At 41.7% G+C, this 25085-nt stretch overlaps 1 protein-coding gene across 3 annotated transcripts in view; it reads left to right on the top strand.

Moving 5' to 3' along the window:
- Nucleotides 1-25085, top strand: part of LOC126481147 (probable cytochrome P450 301a1, mitochondrial) — a 517008-nt gene that overhangs the window by 329598 nt on the left and 162325 nt on the right. The window contains exon 1 of one of the 3 annotated variants that reach the window (XM_050104708.1): nt 15373-15505. The exons of the other annotated variants lie outside the window; for them this stretch is intronic. The gene's annotated coding sequence lies outside the window, so the exon portion shown is untranslated. Of the gene's footprint in view, nt 1-15372; nt 15506-25085 lie in introns of those variants that run through there. 3 annotated transcript variants of the gene reach the window in all.

The raw sequence follows: 25085 nt of genomic DNA, 5'->3' as shown, positions 1-25085 counted from the left end.
TTCGATTTTGCAAACTGGTACCTCAATTTCACAGTTACCCCTATCTCTGACCACCACTGAAGACGGTCTGCAACCGCGTTTGCACCACTATAAACCGCTATGAGTGACAACTGGTGTCACCTGATCCGCGGCACATTGGTAAATTCTGAGGGGACATGTTCATCGCTTTGGCATTGCTAAATCGTTATTGTTGATTGCACTCTGTTATCACCTGCTGACACTCTTACTGTCGTTCCAGCATTTGCTTTTTGTTGAGTGCCAATATATAGCTTTCAATTCAGTTTTTCGTCCACGTTCATGAACAAGCATTGACTTACTGGTGAACTCTGTGTCTTTATCAAAATGATGAAACGGTTGGTGCTGTGGGAATGAAAGAAATCACATGACTGGATAAAAAATTATCTTCAGGACAAATACAATGCGATTTACGGTATCTCCAAGATTGATTAACTTTCTGAGATCATATAATTAAAGAAATTCAAAGTAAGTTAACGAATGATGACAAACATGTCGGCGAAAAAAAAAAAACCTTCCGAAAAGTGACAGTTTACGGTTACAAAACAACTGATTAAGTCACAAAAAAAAATTTGTCTTAGACTCTTTCTTTCACGTCACCTCAGCGTTTAGCAAAAGAGAATATATTAGTGATGGGCACAAATTAGCGGAAAGAAAGAGACAGTGAAACAAAAACGTAATTTTTGATTTATTCAAACATAGATTTCTAATGTAGAAGCAGTTATTGAACTTTCAAAACAAGCCAAAATCCATATTTAATGCCAGTCGTATGAAAAATTAGTATTTATGTAAATACAATGAGGAAAAAAATTACAATACCAACAAGAAGTTGCGTGACATAAATGGAAGTTGGTAGGTGTGTTCCTACATCTGAAAGATGAAGTCCATACAGATTTAGCGCGAGTTGCATATGAGGATGCATATCAGGTTTGCTTTAAATACACACTGTAACATACATGAGCATTAGTTACCTTTCAGACTGGAGATGGTGCGCTGATGTTTATCAAGAATACCTAAAAGATCACAAAGGCGCCATTTTCAACACCTGACTGAGTTTCAATGGGGCTGTGTAATAGGGTTACGAGAATTTGGATGTTCCTTCCGCAATACTGGAGGAAGACAGCAGCAATGCAGCCACTGTACATGATTCCTGGTAACGGTGGTCTTGAGAATATATGGACGCAAGAGGGCTCTGGACGACCACGTGGCACTACCGAGAGGGAAGACCGTCATGTTCGGCGTATCTTGCGCCATCTGCAGCAGCAATCTGAGCAGCAGTCGGTACCGTGACACGGCGAACTGTTAAAAATCGGTTACTTCAAGAACATTTCCGGGCCAGACGCCCTGTAGCGTGTTGTCCATGGGCCCTGAACTAAAACCATTTATGGCTTCAATGGCGTCAAGCGAGAGCCCATTGGAGGTCAGGGTGAAGGTGTGTTGTGTTTCTTGATAAAAGCTGCTTCTGCCTCGGTACCAGTGATATGTTAATTAGGAGGCCACTTGAGGACCTCCGACCAACCTGTTAGCGTGCTAGACACACTGGACCAACACCTGGAGTTATGGTCTGGGCCGTGATTCCTCATGACAGCAGGAGCACTCTCGTGGGTGCTGCAAATTTGTACGTCAGTCTGGTGAATCGACCTGTTGTACTGCCATTCTTGACATGCATTCCAGGGAGTGTTTTATAAAAGGATAACGCTCGCCCACATACCGCTGTTGTAACGCAACGTGCTCTACAGAATGTAGACATGTTGACTAGGCCTGGTCGAGCATCTGATCCGAATCCAATCGAGCACATGTGGGACATCGGACGACAATTCCAGCATTAACCTTCCGTGTATTGGCCGACCAAGCACACCAGGCATGGAACTCCATCCCACGACATCCAGCACCTGCATAACACAATGCATGCACGTTTGCATGTTTGCATTCAAGATTCTGTTATTAATGTACCAGCATCGCACGTTTGTAATGGCTTCTGCCGCACTTACACTAACATGTGATCTTGCAATACTATTCACTTAAATATACCTAGGCAAATGTATTTCCAAAATTTCATTGCTCTAGATCAGTGATTTTCAACCTTTTTGAATACCCGACCCCTTTCCAAGTGAAAATATCCTGCCGACCCCCAGAAACATAATAAGTAGGTGAGCGATTTCAAAGGCAACGTATTTATCGTTAACTCGGTATATTTATCATGCTCAATTCAGAATTAATGTTAAACAAGGACTTAAGTAATTTTAATAAAAAATAAATACCATTTTCCAGAGGCCTATGTTTTTGTATTACAGAAACCGTAGTCTTGAGACATGTAGGAGGATGGTTATTTAATTCACTTTCATTCAGTTTCAAAAGAAACAACATTTATTTTTAATTAATTGCGGGAATATATAGAATATATTTTTATAAATGATAGTACTAGTTTTTTGAAAGATATTTTTCAAACTATTTTGTAAAGCACTATAAAAAGACAACGATTCACGTCACGGCAATCACCACAATTAACTACACGAAAGACATGAAAAATTAACCAGGTGACCAACAACGACGATTTTGCGGGAATCTCGATGAAGCCACAGAACTAGTGAAGTAGAAACAACGTCAACATGCTGTATGTGAATTACAGTCTGAGTTGAGCTCAGGCTTCCTAGATCCACTCGGTAGAAATTGCTGTACTTCGTGCCTTGTCTCACTGCTGCCAATGCTAGCGATCTACTGTTTGGTTCGAAACTTGTTACTGAAATGTGTTCTAGTAACCGTGGTGCTAAATTTTGCAAGTGAGCTGTGTGCTTGTTGTTGCAGCCATTTTGTATCGCATTTGAACGTGAGCAGCTTTTAAATGCGCTTTCATAAATTGTTCTCGTTCCGTGTGATATTTTTATCACAGCACATGATTGGCACGTAAACTAAGTTGTCAGTAATACACAAGACGCTGCCACTGCACCGCCGTTCCAGCCCGGAAGTTGATGTGGAGCTTTCCCTCTCCCTGTAAACCTCTCAGAGGTAAATACTATCTGTACTAGATTAAGTGACTCTCGCCCCCCTAGTTCCATTCCACAGAAGAGCGACGAGATCGATAGACATCGTGTTGCTTCTCACTGCTGCAGCTATTTGCGTATTTGAACTCTTCAACAGGTTTAAATTAAATTCGTATTCATTATTATAAATACAGGGTTATTACAAATAATTGAAGCGATTACACAGCTCTACAATAACTTTATTATTTGAGATATTTTCACAATGCTTTGCACACACATACAAAAACTCAAAAAGTTTTTTTAGGCATTCACAATTGTTCGATATGTGCCCCTTTAGTGATTTGGCAGACATCAAGCCGATAATCAAGTTCCTCCCACATTCGGCACAGCATGTCCCCATCAATGAGTTCGAAAGCATTGTTGATGCGAGCTAGCAGTTCTGGCACGTTTCTTGGTAGAGGAGGTTTAAACACTGAATCTTTCACATCACTATGCGTGAAACTTGCCCGTACGCGTTCAACCGTTTCTTCGCTCACTGCAGGCCGACCCGTTGATTTCCCCTTACAGAGGCATCCAGAAGCTTTAAACTGCGCATACCATCGCCGAATGGAGTTAGCAGTTGGTGTATCTTTGTTGAACTTCGTCCTGAAGTGTCGTTGCACTGTTATGACTGACTGATGAGAGTGCATTTCAAGCACGACATACGCTTTCTCGGCTCATGTCGCCATTTTGTCTCACTGCGCTCTCGAGCGGTCTGGCGGCAGAAACCTGAAGTGCGGCTTCAGCCGAACAAAACTTTATGAGTTTTTCTACGTATCTGTAGTGTGTCGTGACCACATGTCAATGAATGGAGCTACAGTGAATTTATGAAATCGCTTCAATCATTTGTAATAGCCCTGTAAGTACCAGATCTGAACGTGAGCGATTCTGTGAGGTGCTTTCACAAAACCTTGTCACTTCCATATGACATATATTCCATAGCAGATGATGTTCATGAAACGTAAATTACGAGCCATGCTGCAACTGTTTTCTCCTGCGACTGCGACCCTCTGAGCAAGGCTTTGCGACGCCCCAGGGGGTCGCGATCCACAGGTTGAAAAACACTGCTCTAGATTAGTTATTTTTTCCTGTTGTGATTTTTTCTCCGCTAGTGTAAATATACAAATTTTGAAAATACTTCCTTTTTAGAAATACATTTTTATTGACATCGTCTTGAAATAAGATGCATTACTTGTCTCTAAAAAAGCTGGAAATCCTAGCCGTGGTTCATGTATAACCAAAAAGACGAAAAGGTATTTGAGGGAAATCACTGAAATCTGGGTACTACATGAAAACATTCATAAAATTGACGTGACAGTGAGAGACCTGAGTCAGTCATTTGTCTCACACTGAGTGAAAGCACTCAGCCCCGGATAGTGGGTGGAAAACATTTATATAGCTGACGTGGCTGCAGGGGCTAATTTCATTCGATTGTTTCGTTCGACTGGAAAAACCGACGGAAAGAAAAACACAATCGATTGCCAATCGGCTGTTCATCATCCCTTCTCTTGTAAGTGGTACGCAGTCAGGGTAAACGACGCCTGTGAACTCGAGTTCTCTACCCATATTTCAGTAATGAGTTCAGGACGGTTAGCGATGGGTGACGCTCTGTCTTAACTTCTCCCCATGTTTCAGTAGTTCCATTGTCGAAGTCATACCATCAGCCCTTCGATTTTCTCATAAAGGAATCCTTGTCGAATGATCTTTACCTACTCTTCTGGCCATACTGTTCTCCCGAGTCCATCTCATCATCACTTGTTCTATGGTCATTGTACTGTAGCCAAAAGTCTCTGCGATCTGTCGGTATGATACTCCCATGTCCCTCATGCTATCGATCTGACGAAAGAAGGCAATAATCTGCTCTAACGCGTCCTCTGGCCATGCAGTGTTGTGATCTGCACTTGGAAACCTCCAGCAACGTTAGACACGCCCAGTAGCCAGCGTGTACCTACACAATTTTTCATCAATAGGAATGAATCTTATCTGTGCTGAAAATTATGAAAGTGAGATCGCACACAGACGAAATTTTAATGAAAATATCCCTTAGTCACGGAAATAATGGAGTGTCAGTTTCTTAGTTTTCGGTCAGTGTGTTCATGGCTTAATACACGGGCGAAAAAAATAGCTATACCCAAAAATAATTAACCTAGAGTGATGAAACTTCGGGAATACATTTGTCTAGGTAACATATCTTAATGATTAACACTGAAAGTTAACAGGTTAATGTAAGTTCGCTATAAGCCATTGCAAATGTGAAATGCTGGTATATTAATAACGCGTGTAACCAGTAGAATGGTGAAAGCAAGCAAGCAGACGTCCATGCCTAGTGTTATACAGGTGGCGGATGTCACTTTTTTGGGTGGAATTCATGCCTGTTGCACGTGGTTGGTCAATGAAAGAACGGTTGATGTTATTGGTGGATGACGCTGAAGTTATCGTCCGATGACGTGACATATGTGCTAGATTAGAGACAGATCTGGTGATCGAGCTGGCCAGGGGAACTGTCGACTCCCTGTAGAGCATATTCCTTTAGAACAGCTGTACGTGGGCGAGCGTTATCGTGTTAGGAAACGCCGCCTGGAATGCTGTTCATGAATGCCAACATGACGGGTCGGATTACCAGATCGACGTACAAACTTGCAGCCCGGTTATGTGGAATAACCACGAGAGTGCTTTTGCTGTCATACGAAATCGCCCCTCAGACCATGTCTCCGGGTGTAGGTCCAGTCAGTCTAACACGCAGGCTGGTTTGTCACAGGCCCTCAACTGTCCTCCTTCAAACCAACAAACGTCCATCACTGGCACTGAGGCAGAACCATTCATCAGAAAATACAACAGTCCTCCACCCTGTCTTCCAACCAGCTTGACACCTCTGAAGTCGCCAATGGCGGTGGTTTGGGGTCGGTGGAATGCACACTACGGGGCGTCTGACTCGGAGCTGTGCTTTAAGTAAGCGATTTGTAACAGTTCGTTGTGTTACTGGGGTGATAACTGGCAGCTGTTCGGCGTACGGCTGCCAGAGCCTTACGCCGAACACGATCGCCTCCCCTCTCAGTAGTGCCACGTGGCCGTACGGAGCCGGGTCTTCTTGGCGACCATAAACTCTGCTGTCAGCAATCTGTGCAGTGGCTACATTCCCGTCAAGTCTTTCTGTAATATCGCAGATGGAACATCCAGCTTCTCGTAGCCGTATAACATGACCTCATTGTTGAAAATGGCGTCTTGGTCGCCTTAGGGGTATTCTTGACTAACATCAGTCTCAAAGGTAAGTAACGCTCATGATCGTTACAACATATTATCAAAGCAAACCTGACTTGCGGTCCCCATAGTGGCCCTACTAGGGCCAGTTTCATGCGACTGCACTGAAATTTGAATGGAAACACGCCTGTCAGGTTTCGTCTATGTTGCACAACTCGTTCTTGGTGTTGCGATTTTTTTGGCGTCATTGTATTTTCCGTTTCAGTCAGTATATTACCTCCACCCACACTCGTCTCTTCTGATGGCCAAGACCAGGAAATTAGAGAAATTATTCATACGCAGGCTCATCGGTAGCCATTTCACATACGCACCATTCTGGAATGCAACAGGAAACGAGGAAATTATGTTGGTAGCAAGGGAACCATCCACCAGGCAATGTAAGGCAACTTGCACATGTGTAGATGTAAACAAAGATAAAAGCACTATTCTTAGGCTTCGATGCACACGAGTGAGTAACAACCTTGCGAGCTCGCAGCGAGGCCGCGACGTCAGAAATCGTTTCATTGCGTACACGGCGGCATTTCGGCGACAATATCGCAGCGTTACTACACTACTGGCCATTAAAATTGCTATGCCAAGAAGAAATGCAGATGATAAACGGGTATTCATTGGACAGATATATTATACTAGAACTGACATGTGATTACATTCACCCAATTTGGGTGTGTAGATCCTGAGAAATCAGTACCCAGAACAACAACCTCTGGCCGTAATAAAGGCCTTGATACGCCTGGGCGTTGAGTCAAACATAGCTTGGATGGCGTGTACAGGTACAGCTGCCCATGCACCTTCAACACGATACCACAATTCGTCAAGAGTAGTGACTGGCGTATTGTGACGAACCAGTTGCTCGGCGACCATTGACCAGACGTTTTCAATTGCTGGGAGATCTGGAGAATGTGCTGGCCAGGGCAGCAGTCGAACATTTTCTGTATCCAGAAAGGCACGTACAGGACCTGCAACATGCGGTCTTGCATTATCCTGCTGAAATGTAGGGTTTCGCAGGGATCGAATGAGGGGTGGAGCCACGGGTCGTAACACATCTGAAATGTAACGTCCACTGCTCAAAGTGCCGTCAATGCGAACAAGAGGTGACCGAGACGTGTAACCAATGGCACCCCGTACCATCACGCCATGACGAATACACGTTTCCAATGTGCGTTCACCGTGATGTCGCCAAACACGGATGCGACCATCATGTTGCTGTAAACAGAACCTGGATTCATCCGAAAAAATGACGTTTTGCCATTCGTGCACCCAAGTTCGTCGTTGAGTACACCATCGCAGGCGCTCTTGTCTGTGATGCAACGTCAAGGGTAACAGCAGCCATGGTCTCCGAGCTGATAGTCCATGCTGCTGCAAACGTCGTCGAACTGTTGGTGCAGATGGTTGTTGTTTTGCAAACGTCCCCATCTGTTGACTCAGGGGTCGACACGTGGCTGCACGTTCCGTTACAGCCCCGCGGATAAGTTGCCTGTCATCTCGAACTGCGAGTGATACGAGGCCGTTGGGATCCAGCACGGGGTTCCGTATTACCCTCCTGAACCCACCGATTCCATATTCTGCTAAGAGTCATTGGATCTCGACCAACGCGAGCAGCAATGTCATGATACGATAAACCGCAATCGCGATAGGCTACAATCCGACCTTTATCAAAGTCGGAAACGTGATGGTACGCATTTCCCCTCCTTACACGAGGCATCATAGCAACTTTTTACCAGGCAACGCCGGTCAGCTTCTGTTTGTGTATGAGAAATCGGTTGGAAACGTTCGTCATGTCAGGACGATGTAGGTGTCGCCACCAGCGCCAACCTTGTGTGAATGCTCTGAAAAGCTAATCATTTGCATATCACAGCATCTTCTTCCTGTCGGTTAAATTTCGCGTCTGTAGCACGTCATCTTCGTGGTGTAGCAATTTTAATGGCCAGTATTGTAGTATGGACGTAGGAAGAAGAAATCATAGGTGTTTGCGTATTTCGTTCATGAATAAACTAAAAAACAGCGTTTGAACATACCCACTCTTTAGCTCACTGCTAGCTGAAAGTAAATTCTTTAATCATTTTCGAATGAGTATACAATAGTCTGATGAGTTAACAGTGAAACTGCAATAATCCATCAAAAGCAAAGACTGTGCGATGAGGCTTTCAATACCAACTTATCTAATCTGTCTAATTTTGCCATGAGACCATACAGCGGAGCTTCCATCTCCTACAAGAAACGCACATCTAACTACCGTATAACTAATGCTCTGAGAAATGTGGAGTGCACATTTGGGATTCTAACGAATAAAAATGTTGAAAATTTCACAGATCTATCGACGTCAAGCTGAACTTTGCCAATAGCATTACCAAATCTTGTTTTGTCCTAGACGACGCCTGCCGTTCCAGAGATGGTTTTAATTTTGAAGACATTAAGCATAACGAAGCACGTAATCCGGACAATAAAATCCTATCGACCAAAGGAAGAAGCTCATTTACCAATGGACGTAATATTTTCGCTGATTTCTTTACAGACAATGCTCGTAAAGTATCACGGCAAAACAAATGTATCTAAACCTGATCGATAACAATCGTATTCGGGAGGACGACGGTTCAATCCCGCGTCCGGCCATCCTGATTTTGGTTTTCCGAGAGTTCCCTAAATCGCTCCAGGCAAATGCCGGGATGGTTCCGTTGAAAGGGCACGGCCGACTTCCTTTCCTAATCCGATGAGACCGATGACCTCGCTGCTTGGTCTCTTCCCCCAAAAACAACCAACAACAACCAACAGATAACAATCGCAATCGACACAGAATTAATTTATTCTCGAGAGCTTTACAGTTAATTATCCGCCACCCTGCAGGCCTTCATTAGCAGAAAGCGTTGTTTATATCTTTCGAACCGTTTACGTAGTATCAAGAGCATCCGCATAGTTTGCGAACTACTGCTGCGGCGGCCTTGGCGGTGGCTGCAGCGGCACAACAGTGACGACATCCCGTGACGTCATCTGTCACGAGTTTATTTAAAGCTACGCGCGGGCGACGCAGCACAGTAATCAGCGAACGACCGAGCGCCGCGTGAGGTTATTGTTGTTTGCTTTTACCGAGGTGAGTCAGATAACAGCAGCAGAGAGGCGGCGAAGTGCACACTGTGGCAGCCAACGGTCATAGGACGCAGATGTTGGAATCGCGTGTGTGCTTGCATGTGTGTGCGTGTGTGTGTGTGTGCGTGTGTGTGTGTGTGTGTGCGTGTGCGAACGGTAGCTCAGAGTGTGTAACGCTAAACGGCTATTACTCGATTCAAGTGACGCTGGGTTGAACCTACCAATACCGGCCGTCGGCTTTGGCCCATGACGTAGTGATGTGGCGAGTGACGCTGTACGTGTGCAGACAGAGAACAGAGCAGCTACGGTGTTTATTTGACTCTGCAGGATGATCGAAAAGTAGCGCACATCAAAACGTATTCAGGCGTACATATATCTTTATAAATAAGTACGTATTTTATACACACACATCGTTATTACGTATGCTCCTAATGGATGCACTGTTGTGTATCGCCTGTGTGAACTTAATTTTCCCATGTTTGAGGCCATCCTGCGGAGCATGTACGACATTGAGGTTGTTAATCTCCACTGTTACGTTAATCTTTAATTCCGCCAGTGCGTGTCACCTGTTTCTATAGACCATTCCTCGAAGGTAGCCCTACAAGAAGAAATGTGAAGATGCTAAATCGTGAGTACATGGAGGACCTTACCCTTTTAAAGATGAGTCGATTACCAACAAATGCTCTTAAGAAATGAACTGCTTCATGAGATGTATGGCAAGCGGCTCCGATCTGCTGCAGCCGACAGGAACGTTCATCTGCCTCAAGAAGCGAAACGTTAAAACGATGTCTTCACTGTAGTATCAAAGAAAATAGGGCACAGTGTTCGACGAAGTGCCATCATTTTATTTGCCCTCGAATACGATTTCATAGTATAATCCCAAGGACAAAGGCTTTTCTCAAATAGCTGGGCGGAAGATACCATAACCGAACAGTCCTCTTGTGTGAACTACGCGTCTACTATACCCAACACAGAAAGAAATGACAGGTCAAGCCATCCTTCCAGCTGGAAAGCACACATGCGAATGAGTACTTCGGCTTGTAATCGGCAGCAACACGTGACAGCTCCGCATAGCGCGGCGAGCGTTCATAGCGTTCAGTGTGAGGCGTCGTAGTACCTCGTCACGGCCAAACGCCAAAATGTATCACGCAACTACTCGAGATAAGGAAGAGGCACAGCTTTCCTTTCAGCGTTAAAAACTGTTTAGATACGTTAGCTACAGGTCTTACGCAACAACATACGACGTTAAATGCACCAAACGCAAACTGCCAGTGACTACGTTTTTCATTGCAAACTTTTCAAAATATATACTTATATGGATACGGTGTCCGATCTTTCGGACATGTCCGAAAGAACAGACATCATTCATGACCTGCAGCCGTCTAGAACGAAATTAGAATTATATTAATACCTTCAGTTGCTGACGAGCGTTGATATATATCAACCGGGACAGGTGAAAATGTGTGCCCCGACCGGGACTCGAAGTGGAGTATGCACGGTGCTTTACTTTAAAGTAACCACGGGCAATAATGGAAAGCTGTGATGTGTGGCCACAACATGCGGAAAAATATTTTTGTTTACCGAATACTTTTCTCATTACTTACTTTCCGTGTCCGGAACTAGACTTCAGACTTCCAAAAATCAGCAACCAATATGGCCTTGTCATTTGCCTCCTATAAGTCATTCATTGTGCAGGGCTGGTCTAAATATGGACAGATAAGAAGGTGTTGAGGGTCCTGGACAGAACCACAGAGACAGAGAATGTTCTCATTCTCTTTTAGAAAACCCCATTGCTGCAGGTTTGTCTTGCACTTCGGCACTTCTACCCTCATACGGTTTAGGGTTCTCCAGACTGTGTATGGTAGGTCTCCACCAGGCGCCAGTTCTTCTTTTACATCTTTGTGGGGGTTTCTCAGGTCGATTTCCCACCTTTTCAAACGATTCTCTGCAGCCGACCCTTCCAGTGCTCGGGTACGTGACTTTTCTCATACTCGAATGAGGAAGACTGAGTAGCGGAAAGTACGCACGAATCCCAAAATATTGTTTTTATTTTTTAAATAAGAAAAGTAAAAGCTTTACCCATAATCTGAATGCAGATACGGATGTAGCATTGCTTCATCTACATAAAACCATTTTTTAGGCAAATCGAATGACTTGAAACTTTACTCTCCGCGTTTCGTACTATGCGAGTTGCGTGGAACACTCCCTGTTGCGCCGGACTATACGATGGATATACGTATCGGTGTCAGAGCGCTGTCGTACCAGTGTGAATTAGGTAAGTCGCTTGCATTATGTTTCTATCTCCGCCGATGCGGGCTGCTTCTGCATCGTATTCCCGTATCGATTCGCATATAGCATCGCCTGAGTGTGAGCCGCGCTCGAATCTTGCCCCATCCCCAACCGCCACTGGATACATTTCTGCGAGCGCCCATGCTGCACACCACACTTCAGTTTGGTGCAAGGTGTTTTCTTGAGTGACATGTGGTTTTTCGGTTGACCAAATTCTTGTATTTTGACTGTTCACTTATACACTAACATAAAAATTCGCTTGACGCCTTCCTGAGAGGCAATCTCCACTCGCTTAAAATTAATAATATAAGTGTAAACCAGATGTGGCTTAAATTCAAAGAAACAGTATCGGCAGCAATTGAGAGATTTATACCAAATAAATTAACGACGGAGCTGATCCTCCTTGTTACACAAAACGGGTTAGAACACTGTTGCAGAAACAAAGAAACAAACATGCCAAATTTAAACAGACGCAAAATCCACAACATTGGCGATCTTTTACATAAGCTCGAAATTTAGCGCGGACTTCAATGCGAGACGCCTGTAACAGTTTCCACAACGGAACTTTGTCTCGGAATCTGGCAGAAAGAAAATCCAAACAGAATCTGGTCGTATGTGAAGTATGTTAGCGGCAAGAAACAATCAATGCCTTCTCTGCACGATAGCAATGGAGATACTATCGAAGACAGTGTTGCCAAAACAGAGTCACTAAACACAGCCTTCCGAAATGCCTTCACAAAAGAAGACGAAGTAAATATTCCAGGATTCGAATCGAGAACAGCTGCCAACATGAGTAACGTAGAAGTAAATATCCTCGGAATAGTGAAACAACTTGAATCACTTAATAAAAGCAAGTCTTCTGGTCCAGACTGTTTACCAATTAGGTTCCTTTCGGATTATGCTGATGCATTAGCTCCATACTTAACACTCATATACAACCGTTCGCTCGACGAAAGATCCGTACCCAAAGACTGGAAAGTTGCACAGGTCACACCAATATTCAAGAAAGGTAGTAGGAGTAATCCACTAAATTACAGGCCCATATCGTAAACGTCGATATGCAGCAGGATTTTAGAACATATATTTTGTTCGATCATTATGAATTACCTCGAAGTAAACGGTATATTGACACACAGTCAACATCGGTTTACAAAACATCGTTCCTGTGAAACACAACTATCTCTCTATTCCCATGAAGTGTTGAGTGCTACTGACAAGGGATTTCAGATCGATTCTGTATTTCTGGTTTCCAAAAGGCTTTTGACACTGTACCACATAAGCGCCTCGTAGTGAAACTGCGTGCTTATGGAATATCGTCTCAGTTATGTGACTGGATTTGTGATTTCCTGTCAGAGAGGGCACAGTTCGTAGTAACTGACGGAAAGTCATCGCGTAAATCAGAAGTGATTTTCAGGCGTTCCCCAAGGTTGTGTTATAGGCCCTTTGCTGTTCCGTATTTACATAAACGATTTTGGAGACAGTCTGAGCAGCCGTCTTCGTTTTTTTGCAGATGACGCTGTAGTTTATCGACTAATAAAGTCATCAGAAGATCAAAACAAACTGCAAAACGATTTAAGAAAAGATATTTGAATGGTGCGAAAACTGGCAGTTGACCCTAAATAACGAAAAGTGTGAGTTCATCCACATTAGTGCAGAAAGGATTTCGTTAAACTTCGGTTACACGATAAAGCAGTCTAATCTAAAAGCCGTAAATTCAACTAAATACCTAGGTATTACAATTACGGACAACTTCAATTGGAAGGAACACATAGAAAATGTTGTGGGGAAGGCTAACCAAAGACTGCTTTTTATTGGCAGGACACTTAGAAAATGTAGCAGACTTACTAAGGAGACTGCCTACACTATGCTTGTCCATCCTCTTTTAGAATACTGCTACGCGGTGGTGTGGGATCCTTACCAGATAGGAGTGACGGAGTACATCGAAAAAGTTCAAAGAAAGTCAGCACGTTTTGCATTATCGCGAAATATTGGAGAGTGTGTCACAGAAATGATACAGGATTTGGGCTGGACATCATTAAAAGAAAGGTGTTTCTCGTTGCGACGGAAAATTCTCACGAAATTCCAATCACCAGCTAAAATATTTTGTTGACACCGACCTACATAGGGAGGAACGATCACCAAGATAAAATAAGGGAAATCAGAGCTCGTACGGAAAGATATAGGTGTTCATTCTTTCCGCGCGCTATACAAGATTGTAATAACGGAGAGTTGTGAAGCTGGTTCGATGAACCCTCTGCCAGGCACTTAAATGCGATTTGCAGTGTATCGATGTAGATGTAGATGTATCAGTGAAGAAAATACAAATCATTGTACAGTACGCTAGACACTTTTCTTAATTCGGAGCCTTTAGTCTAAGAACATGATACGCACGAAATTTTAACTTCTGCATTGCTTTCTGGGAGCTCCTATATGAAATCCAGACTGGACAGTCTCGTTAAACTTTTTGCCGCGAAAACACCCTCCCATCCCTCACCGCAGTTAGTTTAGCGCCCCTCAAAGTGACCAGTCTCTCGGTTCTCTTCTTGTCTGCAAATGATCTGCGTTCTCGGAAACAGTGGACGAATCTCTTTATTGCTGAACTATTCGGCGTTGCGGCATCTGGATATTTCTCCGCGATATGCGTCTGCAACACGTGCATACAGTGACTGACAAAATACTGTTCAACAACGAAAACTCGTCGCTCTTTGGAAACATCCTGCTCACCAAGCAATGAACTGCACGGTACTGCTGGCGTCGTCAGTGGCCTGTAACCGTTACACTGGCGTCTTCGTTTGTTATTGGTAATACCTGTGGCGATAACTTGTGATGGCTTGATTGAACGAATGCGCTCCAACTCCTAGTTACGGTCTCGTTTCCTTAAGTTTTGGCATCTTTTTGGTCGTACTTGTATTGAAATATATTTTGCGGTGACAGTCTGGTGAGTAACGAAGCCAGAGGTCGACGTAAAGTTTGAACGGACAATTTGGTTATGAACTGACGAAAACAGGGAATGTGGTGTCATGAGAATCAAAGGCGATTTAGCCATGTGGGTCAAGTGCCGCACTGTCTATTTTTCCGTGGGAAAACAAACCGTTAGAGGTTTTGAATTGATAATAACGGTGTCTAGGATTTTTTGCTCAGTGTTTTTAAAACACGAAATAACAAGTCGTTGATTCGAAATGCGTTAGTATTCAAACGTTTGAAGAATACATTAGACGTAATCATATTTTATTAAAGCACATTTACGTATTACAAATTGACACAACGGTTTTATTTATGTGCTGTTTTGCGCTCTGGTCTCTTGTGAGTTTTATACGAACTTGCGCCGCAATATTCCCGACGGATTATTAGCTTTACATTGTTAATAAAGCTCGCTTAAAAGCCGCTTGTCGATGTAGGGCACTAATCGAAGCAGTTGGACACCCAGAATATATCGCAGTCAGGTAGCTGTCCGTTTAAATTATGATTACAGACATACATGTCCGCAGACATTTAAACGGTTTGTTCGGCTTCGGAACGTGTCATGCCACAAGAACGAAATTTTGTAGATGATACAAAAATGTATTATATCCCAGAGTGTTTAGTGAGAATGCTGTAACTAGTAAATAAGTAGTGCCCCTTCTGTGCTCCTCCTACAGAGGTTTCATGCATGATACAATGTTTAACCTACCCATTGCGCTGATTTTCTTCACATGGTTGTCGCAGTGTTCTGTTTCCATTTTCTGCAACTAACCACAACGCAGATTAGGCTTCCCTAACCTATGTGTGGCGGCGGTTTACTACCTGGCATAATCCTATGAAGTGTGAGGTGAAATTTTGCTCTGTAAAAACATCTGTAACTGGTAAGTTTATATTTAAGACTGAATAACAAGTACACTGATTTTGTTCTACTGGCCAGTAGAAGGAAAAAATATGCATGTTATTTTATCTTAAATATGGAATTGTCGTGCCACGAAGTAACGGACGCATCCATAAATAAGATAATGATAATTTATAATACAACGGTTTTTTACTTTTAAGGCGAGCTGTAATAATAGTTTGCAATGCATTTCGAAACAAACTGAGTAAACGCCTGCGACAATGGACAACTCTCAGCTCAATTTGTATGTAATTCTAGCGGTGTCAGGAGATATGCGGACAAGGAGACTTGCGGACACCGGTGATTAGCGGGCGACACGTAAGGTTACGTAACAACACGCAGAGCGGCAAGAAGTGCAAGTAGTATTGTTTAGGCCACACACAGAAGTGACTTAAGAGCTCGCTCGTTCGCTATTAATACGGGTACGTCCGTGTGTGCTGGTCAAGTGTTGCACGGTTGCACATTTAATAATTAATATGCTACAGCCACTGAGTCCTCACAAATTATTTGGCTAAAAGCATTAATTACAGTGAAGAAGCATTGTCAGTATTAAATAAGTTATGTTAATAAAGTGTACTGCATTTCTAGAAACTTTGAAGCCTATGTAAAAAGAATATCAGTGTTTCCCCTCTGATGCCAGCAATTTCTCAGCGCGAGTAAAGAGTTTTAAAAATAAATGTGATAGAATTTATAAAAATTAGGTTTGCTTCCAGTTTATCTTGAATTTATCCTTAAAGTTTTGTCCTTAAACCATTTTATAGGTTACTTTTCATATTTTTTGACCTTAATAATAACTATTTGTATGGTCGTGCATAGTTCGTTGGCCTCTTTGACTTGAATTATACTTACACTTGTTAATCACGAAGAATTTCCTGAAACTGCACTCTCATCTGCCGTGTTACATAAGCGGAGAGAATCATTACTAACACGAGATTGCTACCAAAAATAATCTGAAAAGGGGAAATTGTTAATATTTCATATTTTCTTGTCTATAAACAAGTTGAAAGTGGTTGTTTGGCTTCAGAATGTGGATGGAATGTCATTACACAGATCCGTGCATGCCTTCCATTTGCATTTAAAACAAAACAAAAACCAGGTTTCTCAGGCTGAATGTTTTGAATAGCATTTTAATACAAAATTCTTAGGTAGCGTAAGTCTATGAAATAATAATTATATTTCACTCTTCCGAATGTGGCTAATAAATGATTCTTTGGGACACTGTTTTAGTTCTAAATGTTAAAACACAGTGTTCGTTTGTCCAATTAAATCACAGCAATATTCCGCACTGCTTCCACTTCGAACAGCACGTCGCATTTACACAGTAATTGGTAGTCAGTAAAATGCACGTCGTTATCACGAAATGATCACAATTGATTAAACAATCTGTATATACAGCTGTAGCAATAGTTAGATGCTGATCAGAAACTAAATCTGTATATAGTTTTACCCCGATTGTTTATACGGGCTGCGGCAACAACTATGACCCGTTTTAAAATGAGCACCATTATTGAACACGGCCAATACCCGAAAACTGGGGTGTCTGCATATATCTCGCTAACGCTGCTGTCCGCCTATTTCCGTGTCCGTACTTCTCCAGCATTCGTTCTAGCGATTGTAAAAAACGGGAACACAGGTTACCGTAGACCTCCCATTTAGTGAAGGCCTCGCTACTTTCTTAGTTTTAGTGCACACAATTCCTACATGGACAGTGTTCTCAAGATTTTATTTCGTATTTAAGGCAGAGATTCTTACTGTTCGTAATTAGTGATATTTCCTTCTTTTTTGAAAGATTTAACTATTTCTCCATTTCTGTGCCCACAGTGTCCGTCGTTACTCTACAATTACTGAAGGTATATGCTGGGACGTTAACACCTCGCTAAGGATCACATCTGAGTCGGGCCATCCGTCCATTATTTTGCCGCTTTGTGGTACATACTACACAGGTCCTCAGGATATGGTATTGAACCGACTCTCTTGACAGCTACTGCTCACATGCATCTCTCAGTTACTGCTTTACTCTCGTGTTAAGTTCCACAAGTGTGTCGTTCTCTTCTTTAGTGTGACTATAGAGTCCGTAGCTGGTTTACAATTAACAAAGCTCTCGCAACTAGTAAAAAATTTGGTATTTATTTTTCCTTCATTTTAGTAGCTTAAAACATTGTCGTTGTGTAAGGGATACTATTATCCATAGTGGTCCAACGCAGTCAGTCGTACCCCATGTACAGTTACACACTGCTGGTTCTCTGGAACATTCGGAGCTTCGCGCCTCCTGTTTCTTTCAACTATGCCCCAGCGCCACTGGTCGCGCACCTTCATGCGAGAAGACAGTCGTTGAGATTTCGCGTGGGGCGGTCTTAGGCACCAGTAAATAAAATTGGTCACGTATCAGCAGGGCACGTGCACTGAGGATCCCGCACAAACTTAGTTACGTATATGGATAGTTCATTCATTCCGAAAATCGATAATCTCGACGACGTTTGCCTGTCTTCGACATTCACACTGGCAAGATACCGGTTCCAGAATCTCGAACACTTTCAAGAACGTCTTAATTTTAATACTAAAGACGGATAACAAACGACAAAAGAAATATTTTTTTCCTGAGCTGTAGTTACAAATTAACGATATTATGATATTTTACTTTCCTTGTACTGTTAAACCTTGCTTATTGCCAAATTTCATGATTCTATGCCGATGGGAAATACCCTATAGTTTTTAATGAGCGAGCCTGCGAGCATCAAAAAATGTGACATAAATGTCCGTATTTTTTGAGTGCATTGACTTAGCTTCGAAGCTTCAATTTTTTTCACCGCCAAGGGACCGTAGACTTTAACAAGCCACATAAATTTTGGCTGAATATGTCTACGCTGTTCTGATTAAAAGGGGTCTTAAACGACGGGCACATAGATAGTTGGAGAACAAGTGAAAGAAATTGTTTTCGTATGACTATAGATTTACAATTTTCAGATTTTTTCATTTACTTGTACTAGGAAACCTTGCCTTTTGCCAAATTACATGATTCTAGAACAAAGTGAAGTACCCTATGAGTGAGTTTTCGAGTATCAAAATTATGTGACATAAGTGGCCTATCTTTTGATGATAATGACTCAGAAGCTTATATTTATTCCATTTTATTTCAACTTGATACTTTTCCCCGTTCCTGAGAAGGGGCCTTAACAGATGAAGGGGCAGAGAGATAACAGATGACATTTTTTTCGTTTGATATGACAAATTCACAATTTTCGAAGGTTTTCCTTTTAGTATACTGCGATTCCTTTCTTCTTGCATATTTCAGTATTCTAGGCCAGGGGGAACTACCCTGTGGTTTTCAATGAGTGAGTTCGCGAGTATCGAAATACGCGACGTAAATGTACGTATTATTGACTGCACTGACTGAGAAGCTTCAGTTTTTTAGAACGCCAAGAAACCGTATATCTTAATACGAGAAATCTCAACTTGATACATCTTCCCGTTACTGAGAAAGTAGGCTTCTTTAAAAATCGGACGGACAGACATACAACAAAGTGATCCTATAAGCGATCGGTGTCACCGACTGGAGTACGGAGTTCTAAAATGTGTCAACAGTTTGCGGATGTTGGTCAGATCTGTCTGAAAGTTTACCCTCGAATGCTAGAGCAACAATTGGTTTATTCGCAGAGGGTGCGTGCAATTACGCAGGAGAGCACTGGATACATCATTATCGTCATTCTTTGCCTGTAGCATCTGTTGGTGGGCAATATTAGTGTTTGAACAATTATTAAGTCAACATTGAACTGCTGTAGCGTAATAGTTTAATTTGGAAAAGCAGTACAGCAGTGGCAAACCTGTAATAATGAAACTAAATTTAACTGCTAATGTGAGCATGGTTTTGTCTAGCCATTGTTAGGAAGTGTGTTACTTGCAAACGTGATAAAAAAAATTAAATGGTATCAACTATTACACTTTCAAAGCAGGCTTTTTCGCTTGAAGTTGAAGAACTTCAATAATCGTGAAGAAAAGGGAAAGATTTTCGTTTTACGCAAAACGGTCAGATTTCGTAAGACGCTTGTCCTCGCTGTTAGCCATCTCTTACCCATGTCGGATCACCGCAAAGAAAACAGTTTCAATTAAGAATTAGCAAAATACAGCAGGACGGAGGTTAGATGTGGTAGCATTTTTATCTGACTTCCGCTTACATCTGGTAATGTTGTCTGCCTGCACATTATTCAGGTATTCCTGTGTTTGGCACCTATTGTTTTGGTCTCACGTCACGCTCACCTGCAGTACTACACATTTTTATGTAAAACAGGAGTAAATATTGCACCACTATTGTTTACTTTCTATCTCCTGGCTAAACGTTTGAATAAGTCTGCCTGTTGGCTTGAGGATCAGAGCAGACCATTGCTACTTTTTAAAAAACGTCTATTATTAAAGGTATGTTAGTATAGACAAATTTCTTGTCATGAAAAACCACAAAATATTGCACCATTAATATTTATTTACAATATTTATTTACGTTCTCTTGTTTATCTCTTCGTTGCTGTGCTGGGGTTTTATACACTTCAGTCGATGTTTTTCTCAACGCAATCACGAGACGACGCATAATTTGTACTTGAACACTTCGGTGTGCTACATTTAGAAGCTGATAGACGGCGTTTCTGTAGTTAACTACAGTTTAGCTTATGTTGTGGAGGAAGAAAAGCGCATTTTTCATCTCTGTGGTTTATCTAGTCGCACCACAGTAATGGAGTTTCTCTCAGTTGTTCAATACGTAATTTTCAACAGTTAACATCTTAGAGAAGTTGTTACGATGGAAATTTCCCGAGTGTAACGAACTTTCATCTAAATCTTTAACTGAGGTTGAAGAGGGAATGTAACACAAATACTAATGAGGCCGTCCCTAAAACAACATCGTCACAAAGCAGTTGCATTATATGTCCCAGATCCAACGATAGGAAAACTAACTATTGGTGCTATACACGCAGTAAATTTTTGTGCTTAAAACGCATTATTCCAACGTGTGGAAGGTATTTTAAAAGTGAAGAAAGTATTTTAAAACTGAAGAAGGCACGGAGTGAACATCGTTTGCTACAGATATTACATGTAACCAAACTATAAATTACAACTAAAATTAGGACCATATAAGTGAACTTATCGTTTCTCTTATTTTTTAACTCTTAACAGTACGATTGGAAGTAACAAAACTCTTTAGAACTTTAAGACAATAATGCTGTTATGGAAGAATAAAAAATTTATATAAATGATGTAGGCCTTACTTCGTGAAGTATCATTAACTCAGAAGTGCACGCGTAGTTTAGGATTCATCCCGCCGTGGTTATGTTGCTAGCGTGTAATTTAGCATACACCCAACAGTAGCTACGTTGCTAGCATTGTTACAGAAATTCTACAACTGGTACTTTCCACATACCTTTCAACCGTATGTCCCTCCTTGCAATAATGTGTAAGTTCACCAGTTTCAAGCATTATCTATTTGAGTAGAGATGTGTCTTCCAGTGCGTGGGTAAATAACACTTTGGGCATAGATTGCAGATTCGAACATGAGAAAGAGATGCTATCTCTTACGTACAGCATTGCGCAAACGAATATGAGTCCGAGAGCGAAAATGACCACATTTCTGAGACTGATCGTAGTACAGATACCGAGCGAGAGGTAGATAGTGATGACTCAGAGGATGTGGCAACAATATCTGAAGCAAGCTATAAAGGAAAGGATGGCACTCTGTGGCAAAAATCTGTGCTACCTGCCCTCACTTTCCAAATCTGCTGTTATGTTCGTCACTGGAGTGAAAGAGGCAAGACAGAAGAAAACTAGATTTTATTCTGGGAGGTGTGAGGAGTGTTCCCAGTAAAGGACAAGAAAACCACAACTACTTGCAAGACTTGCTGTAGGTTAATATGTAAGAACATTAATTTTCATTTTGCAAAGAATGTATCGTTTATGATTCTAATTTAGATATAAAAAACAAACCTTCCCGAATACACTGTCTTCGTGAGATTTGTCTTTTATTATTATGAGAAATGTGTGTCTACATCTTAAAAGTGACGAAATGCATGTTTAAAATGCCCTAAAGTTGTGATGTATAACACGTACATTCCAATTTTCTGAATAGTTTCATGAATTTTTTTTCTAACTATGGTAAAAAATACTCTATGCGTGTAGTAAAGTCATAACAATACACGCGTGTGCTTACGGGTTAATAATGTTTTCATTAATATTTGGACCAAAACATACTTTTTTAATTACCGGATAAAAATTTTAATATGAGGTTATCCAAGCCTTACCACACTAATACTATTAGAATAAATGACCGCTGTAACTAAGGGTTAACTGCGTGTTGTGGCTACGTGGTGAAGAAGTGTATTCACACGGGCATACTTGTGACAGCTGCTGAACATTCGTCACGGCCGACCGCTCGCCCAGATGCAACGGAGGCAGTAGCCCACCATGCCTGTTGTCGCACATCGTCGCTTGCTATCACCAGTTCTCTTGTTCAGCAGTAGTAGCACGTTGCCAATATACACAGAGATTTGAAGCAATATTGTCTTAAATGCTCTTTTCTTACAAGGGAAAAATCTCACAAAGTTCTTCCAACATCGAAACCTGTATACGTTCCAAGGCTGTACCTGTGCCATTGAATCCTTTGGTATCGCCAGATGTTTCTTGTCCTCGGATTCGACGCTCAAAAAAGTTTTTTAAATTCTGATACAAATGATTAGTTTGGACCGAGAATTTGGGAATCTTTTTTTGAGGCCGCAAATGTCCTTATGGCAGCATCGAAATCTGTTAAACAAACGTCTGACCAGGTCAGTAGATATTTGAAAGATGTTTTCTTTCCTAGTGACGGAGAAATATCTACAATATTGATAGATTTGCGCTGTGGCCAATGTGAAAGAACCGTTTAGAGCATCGTACCTGAGGTCAAGGAACTGTTCATCTGTTGATCCCAAAGGACTCGGCGGCAAAGGTATAGCCGTTGAATCTATACAGCTTCGATGCTGGAATACTTTGTGAGAAGACTTTCGGGTCTAGTTCTGTTGAATAATTATGATGTCAATCTCCACTTTAGAAACAATACAGTCAAGCTTCAGTTACTAGTACACGATCAACTGTCTTCCCCAAGGCTTATCAATGTACTGAAATATGGCTGATACACATCAGAATATCTAGAGGTTCACTCGTGACAATTTGAAATCCTGCTGAATTTTCTTTTATATTGGCTTCTCCAACGCGTATATTATGTGACGAAATTTCGTTCATTTTATGCGCTTGGTGTAAAAACAAAAGTTTTGTTTTTAAGTATTTACTTACGGATTGTTATTACTTTAATTATTTGCTATCATAATAATGAGTTACTTATTATTTTCGGTTAACAAAGTACACACATGTGACACTGTGAACTAAAAAAACAAAAAGTCGTGAATGTAAAAGGTAAAATATCAATTTAAAACATAAAACAAATGTAATAAAATCAATATTTAAAATAGTAACCAATGTTAATAAGATATGTTGAAAATACTCCGACAGCACATTCTGTACAGCTTATTTTACAAAAATGGTTTTTCAGAAAGCGTTTTTACTACACGTCGATGTATGTGGCTTGAATGTTCTTTAATTTATGTTGCAACAAAAGTTTTCATTTTTCAGAATTAATTAATGGTTGGAGGTGGGGGAGTATTTTGCAAAATGACAAAGTATTACTTAAGTTGATTATACAGTCTTCAAGAACATTAATTACATGTCAACTTTTGTATGAAAAACATTTTTTTATGTATCACCATTTCGAAGATATTCACTCTAAACATAATATGCCAAATTAGGCTGCAGTGTGTGTTTTACTCCTTAAAACTGAAGTTGGACACAAACGAAACAATACATATTGCACTACTTTACCCTTCTACACACGCACTAAGTTTCGGCAAGATCGTTTGTTGACACTTGGGAATGTTCCCTTGTTAGTAAGCGTCCTCTGCGTAATTATGATGAATTTTAAGCTCTGTTAGTGCGCTTGCAGAAAGTTTGTATGAGGTCCACTTTCTCGTACTAATGAAATTTTTTTTATCTCGCTGGTGTTTATCTGCACGTGTTTCACTGCAAATGTGGTATCGTCGATGGGCGTTCCTTTATTTTCTTTGAAAATACATTTTTAGCGAACTTCTGTCAATCTCGAATATGTATAAACTTATGCGCTCTATAGTCAAGCTCGAGGGAAACTGCAGGCACTCGCACTTCGTAGCTGCACTTCTTGCTTCCTGCTGCTGCTGCTACTGCTTTGTCTCTGTGGTCTACAGTCAATAGATTGGTTTGATGCCACTGGGCATACAAGACTATCCCGTGCAAGCCTCTTCATTTCTGCATAACTGCTATAACTTTTATTCATTTGAACCTGCTTACTATGCCAATATCATGCAGTTTCTCGAGACAAACTTGCTGGAATATTTACACGTCTCATGTCTCCAAAACTGAAACAAGCGTGAGCCTCGCAATTTTGTGTCCCCCAGCTGAATCCACACATATTATAAAAAAGGATATATGTGTGTGTGTGTGTGTGTGTGTGTGTGTGTGTGTTCCACACCTCCTAAACCACTGGACCGAATCTCACTAATCATTGTACACGTTTCACGTACTATCTGGAAAGGATCGCTGTGGGGCTAAGAACCACCTACAGATCAACGGATCAAAAAGGGGAAGGGTGAGGTGGGGGTATTAAGGAAGCGTGGCCCTCGACGCGCGAATACTCACGCTATATTCATTCGGTATTTGAGAATAAGAGGACGAAGAGACTTGCAACAAACATTAAACATAATTTCAAACCTTTATGATGTTTTTTCTCGCTGACAACCCACACAAAATTAAGAAAAGAAAATGTTTATCGCTTATCACATTTCGCTTTTCATGCAGTAAAACTGCCGCATCAGGCATGATGTTTTTATTTATTATTGCTTTACTATTAACTGTATTCGGGACACACTTTGCAAACAGTATTCATATATACCAGCGAAGGCACTTGCAAAATTGTGTTATTGTACTACACATAGTTCAGCAGATATGAAGTCACAAGCACTGAGTTCCTCGAAAACAAAACTGTAAGACGATATTCGCTAGAGATACAGGCGAAATATGTGTGAAATATGTTGAATATACGTGACATGTGCATACGCGGGCAAAGACATGGGTAGAAAGCTCCTCCTAAAGCTCTACATGGATGTCAACCAAACTTGGTACCCATGCTACTTGCTACGAAAGGAACACTGTGAGGGTTAGAACCAACAACCTCCTACTGGGTAGGAGTGATAATGTGGAGCGAGGAAGGGAAGGACAGAGGAGACGGACAGACGGAGAGGAGGAAGGAGGAGGCAGACGCAGTTATGGGGAAGAAAGTGATGGGCAGAGAGAGAGAGAAACGGAAATGGCGAGAAAGGGAAGACGAGGAGATGGTCAGAGAGGGGAGAGGAGGAGAGACACAGAGAAAGAGTTGGAGATCGACAAGGAGAGGGATGGGGAGGAGATGGGCAGAGTGAGAGGGGAGGAGAGAATAAAGAGAGAGAGAGAGAGAGAGAGAGAGAGAC

The sequence above is a fragment of the Schistocerca serialis genome, chromosome 5 (assembly GCF_023864345.2).
Source record: "Schistocerca serialis cubense isolate TAMUIC-IGC-003099 chromosome 5, iqSchSeri2.2, whole genome shotgun sequence".
Classification (NCBI taxonomy): domain Eukaryota; kingdom Metazoa; phylum Arthropoda; class Insecta; order Orthoptera; family Acrididae; genus Schistocerca; species Schistocerca serialis.
This window is presented reverse-complemented; position numbering and strand designations above follow the sequence as displayed.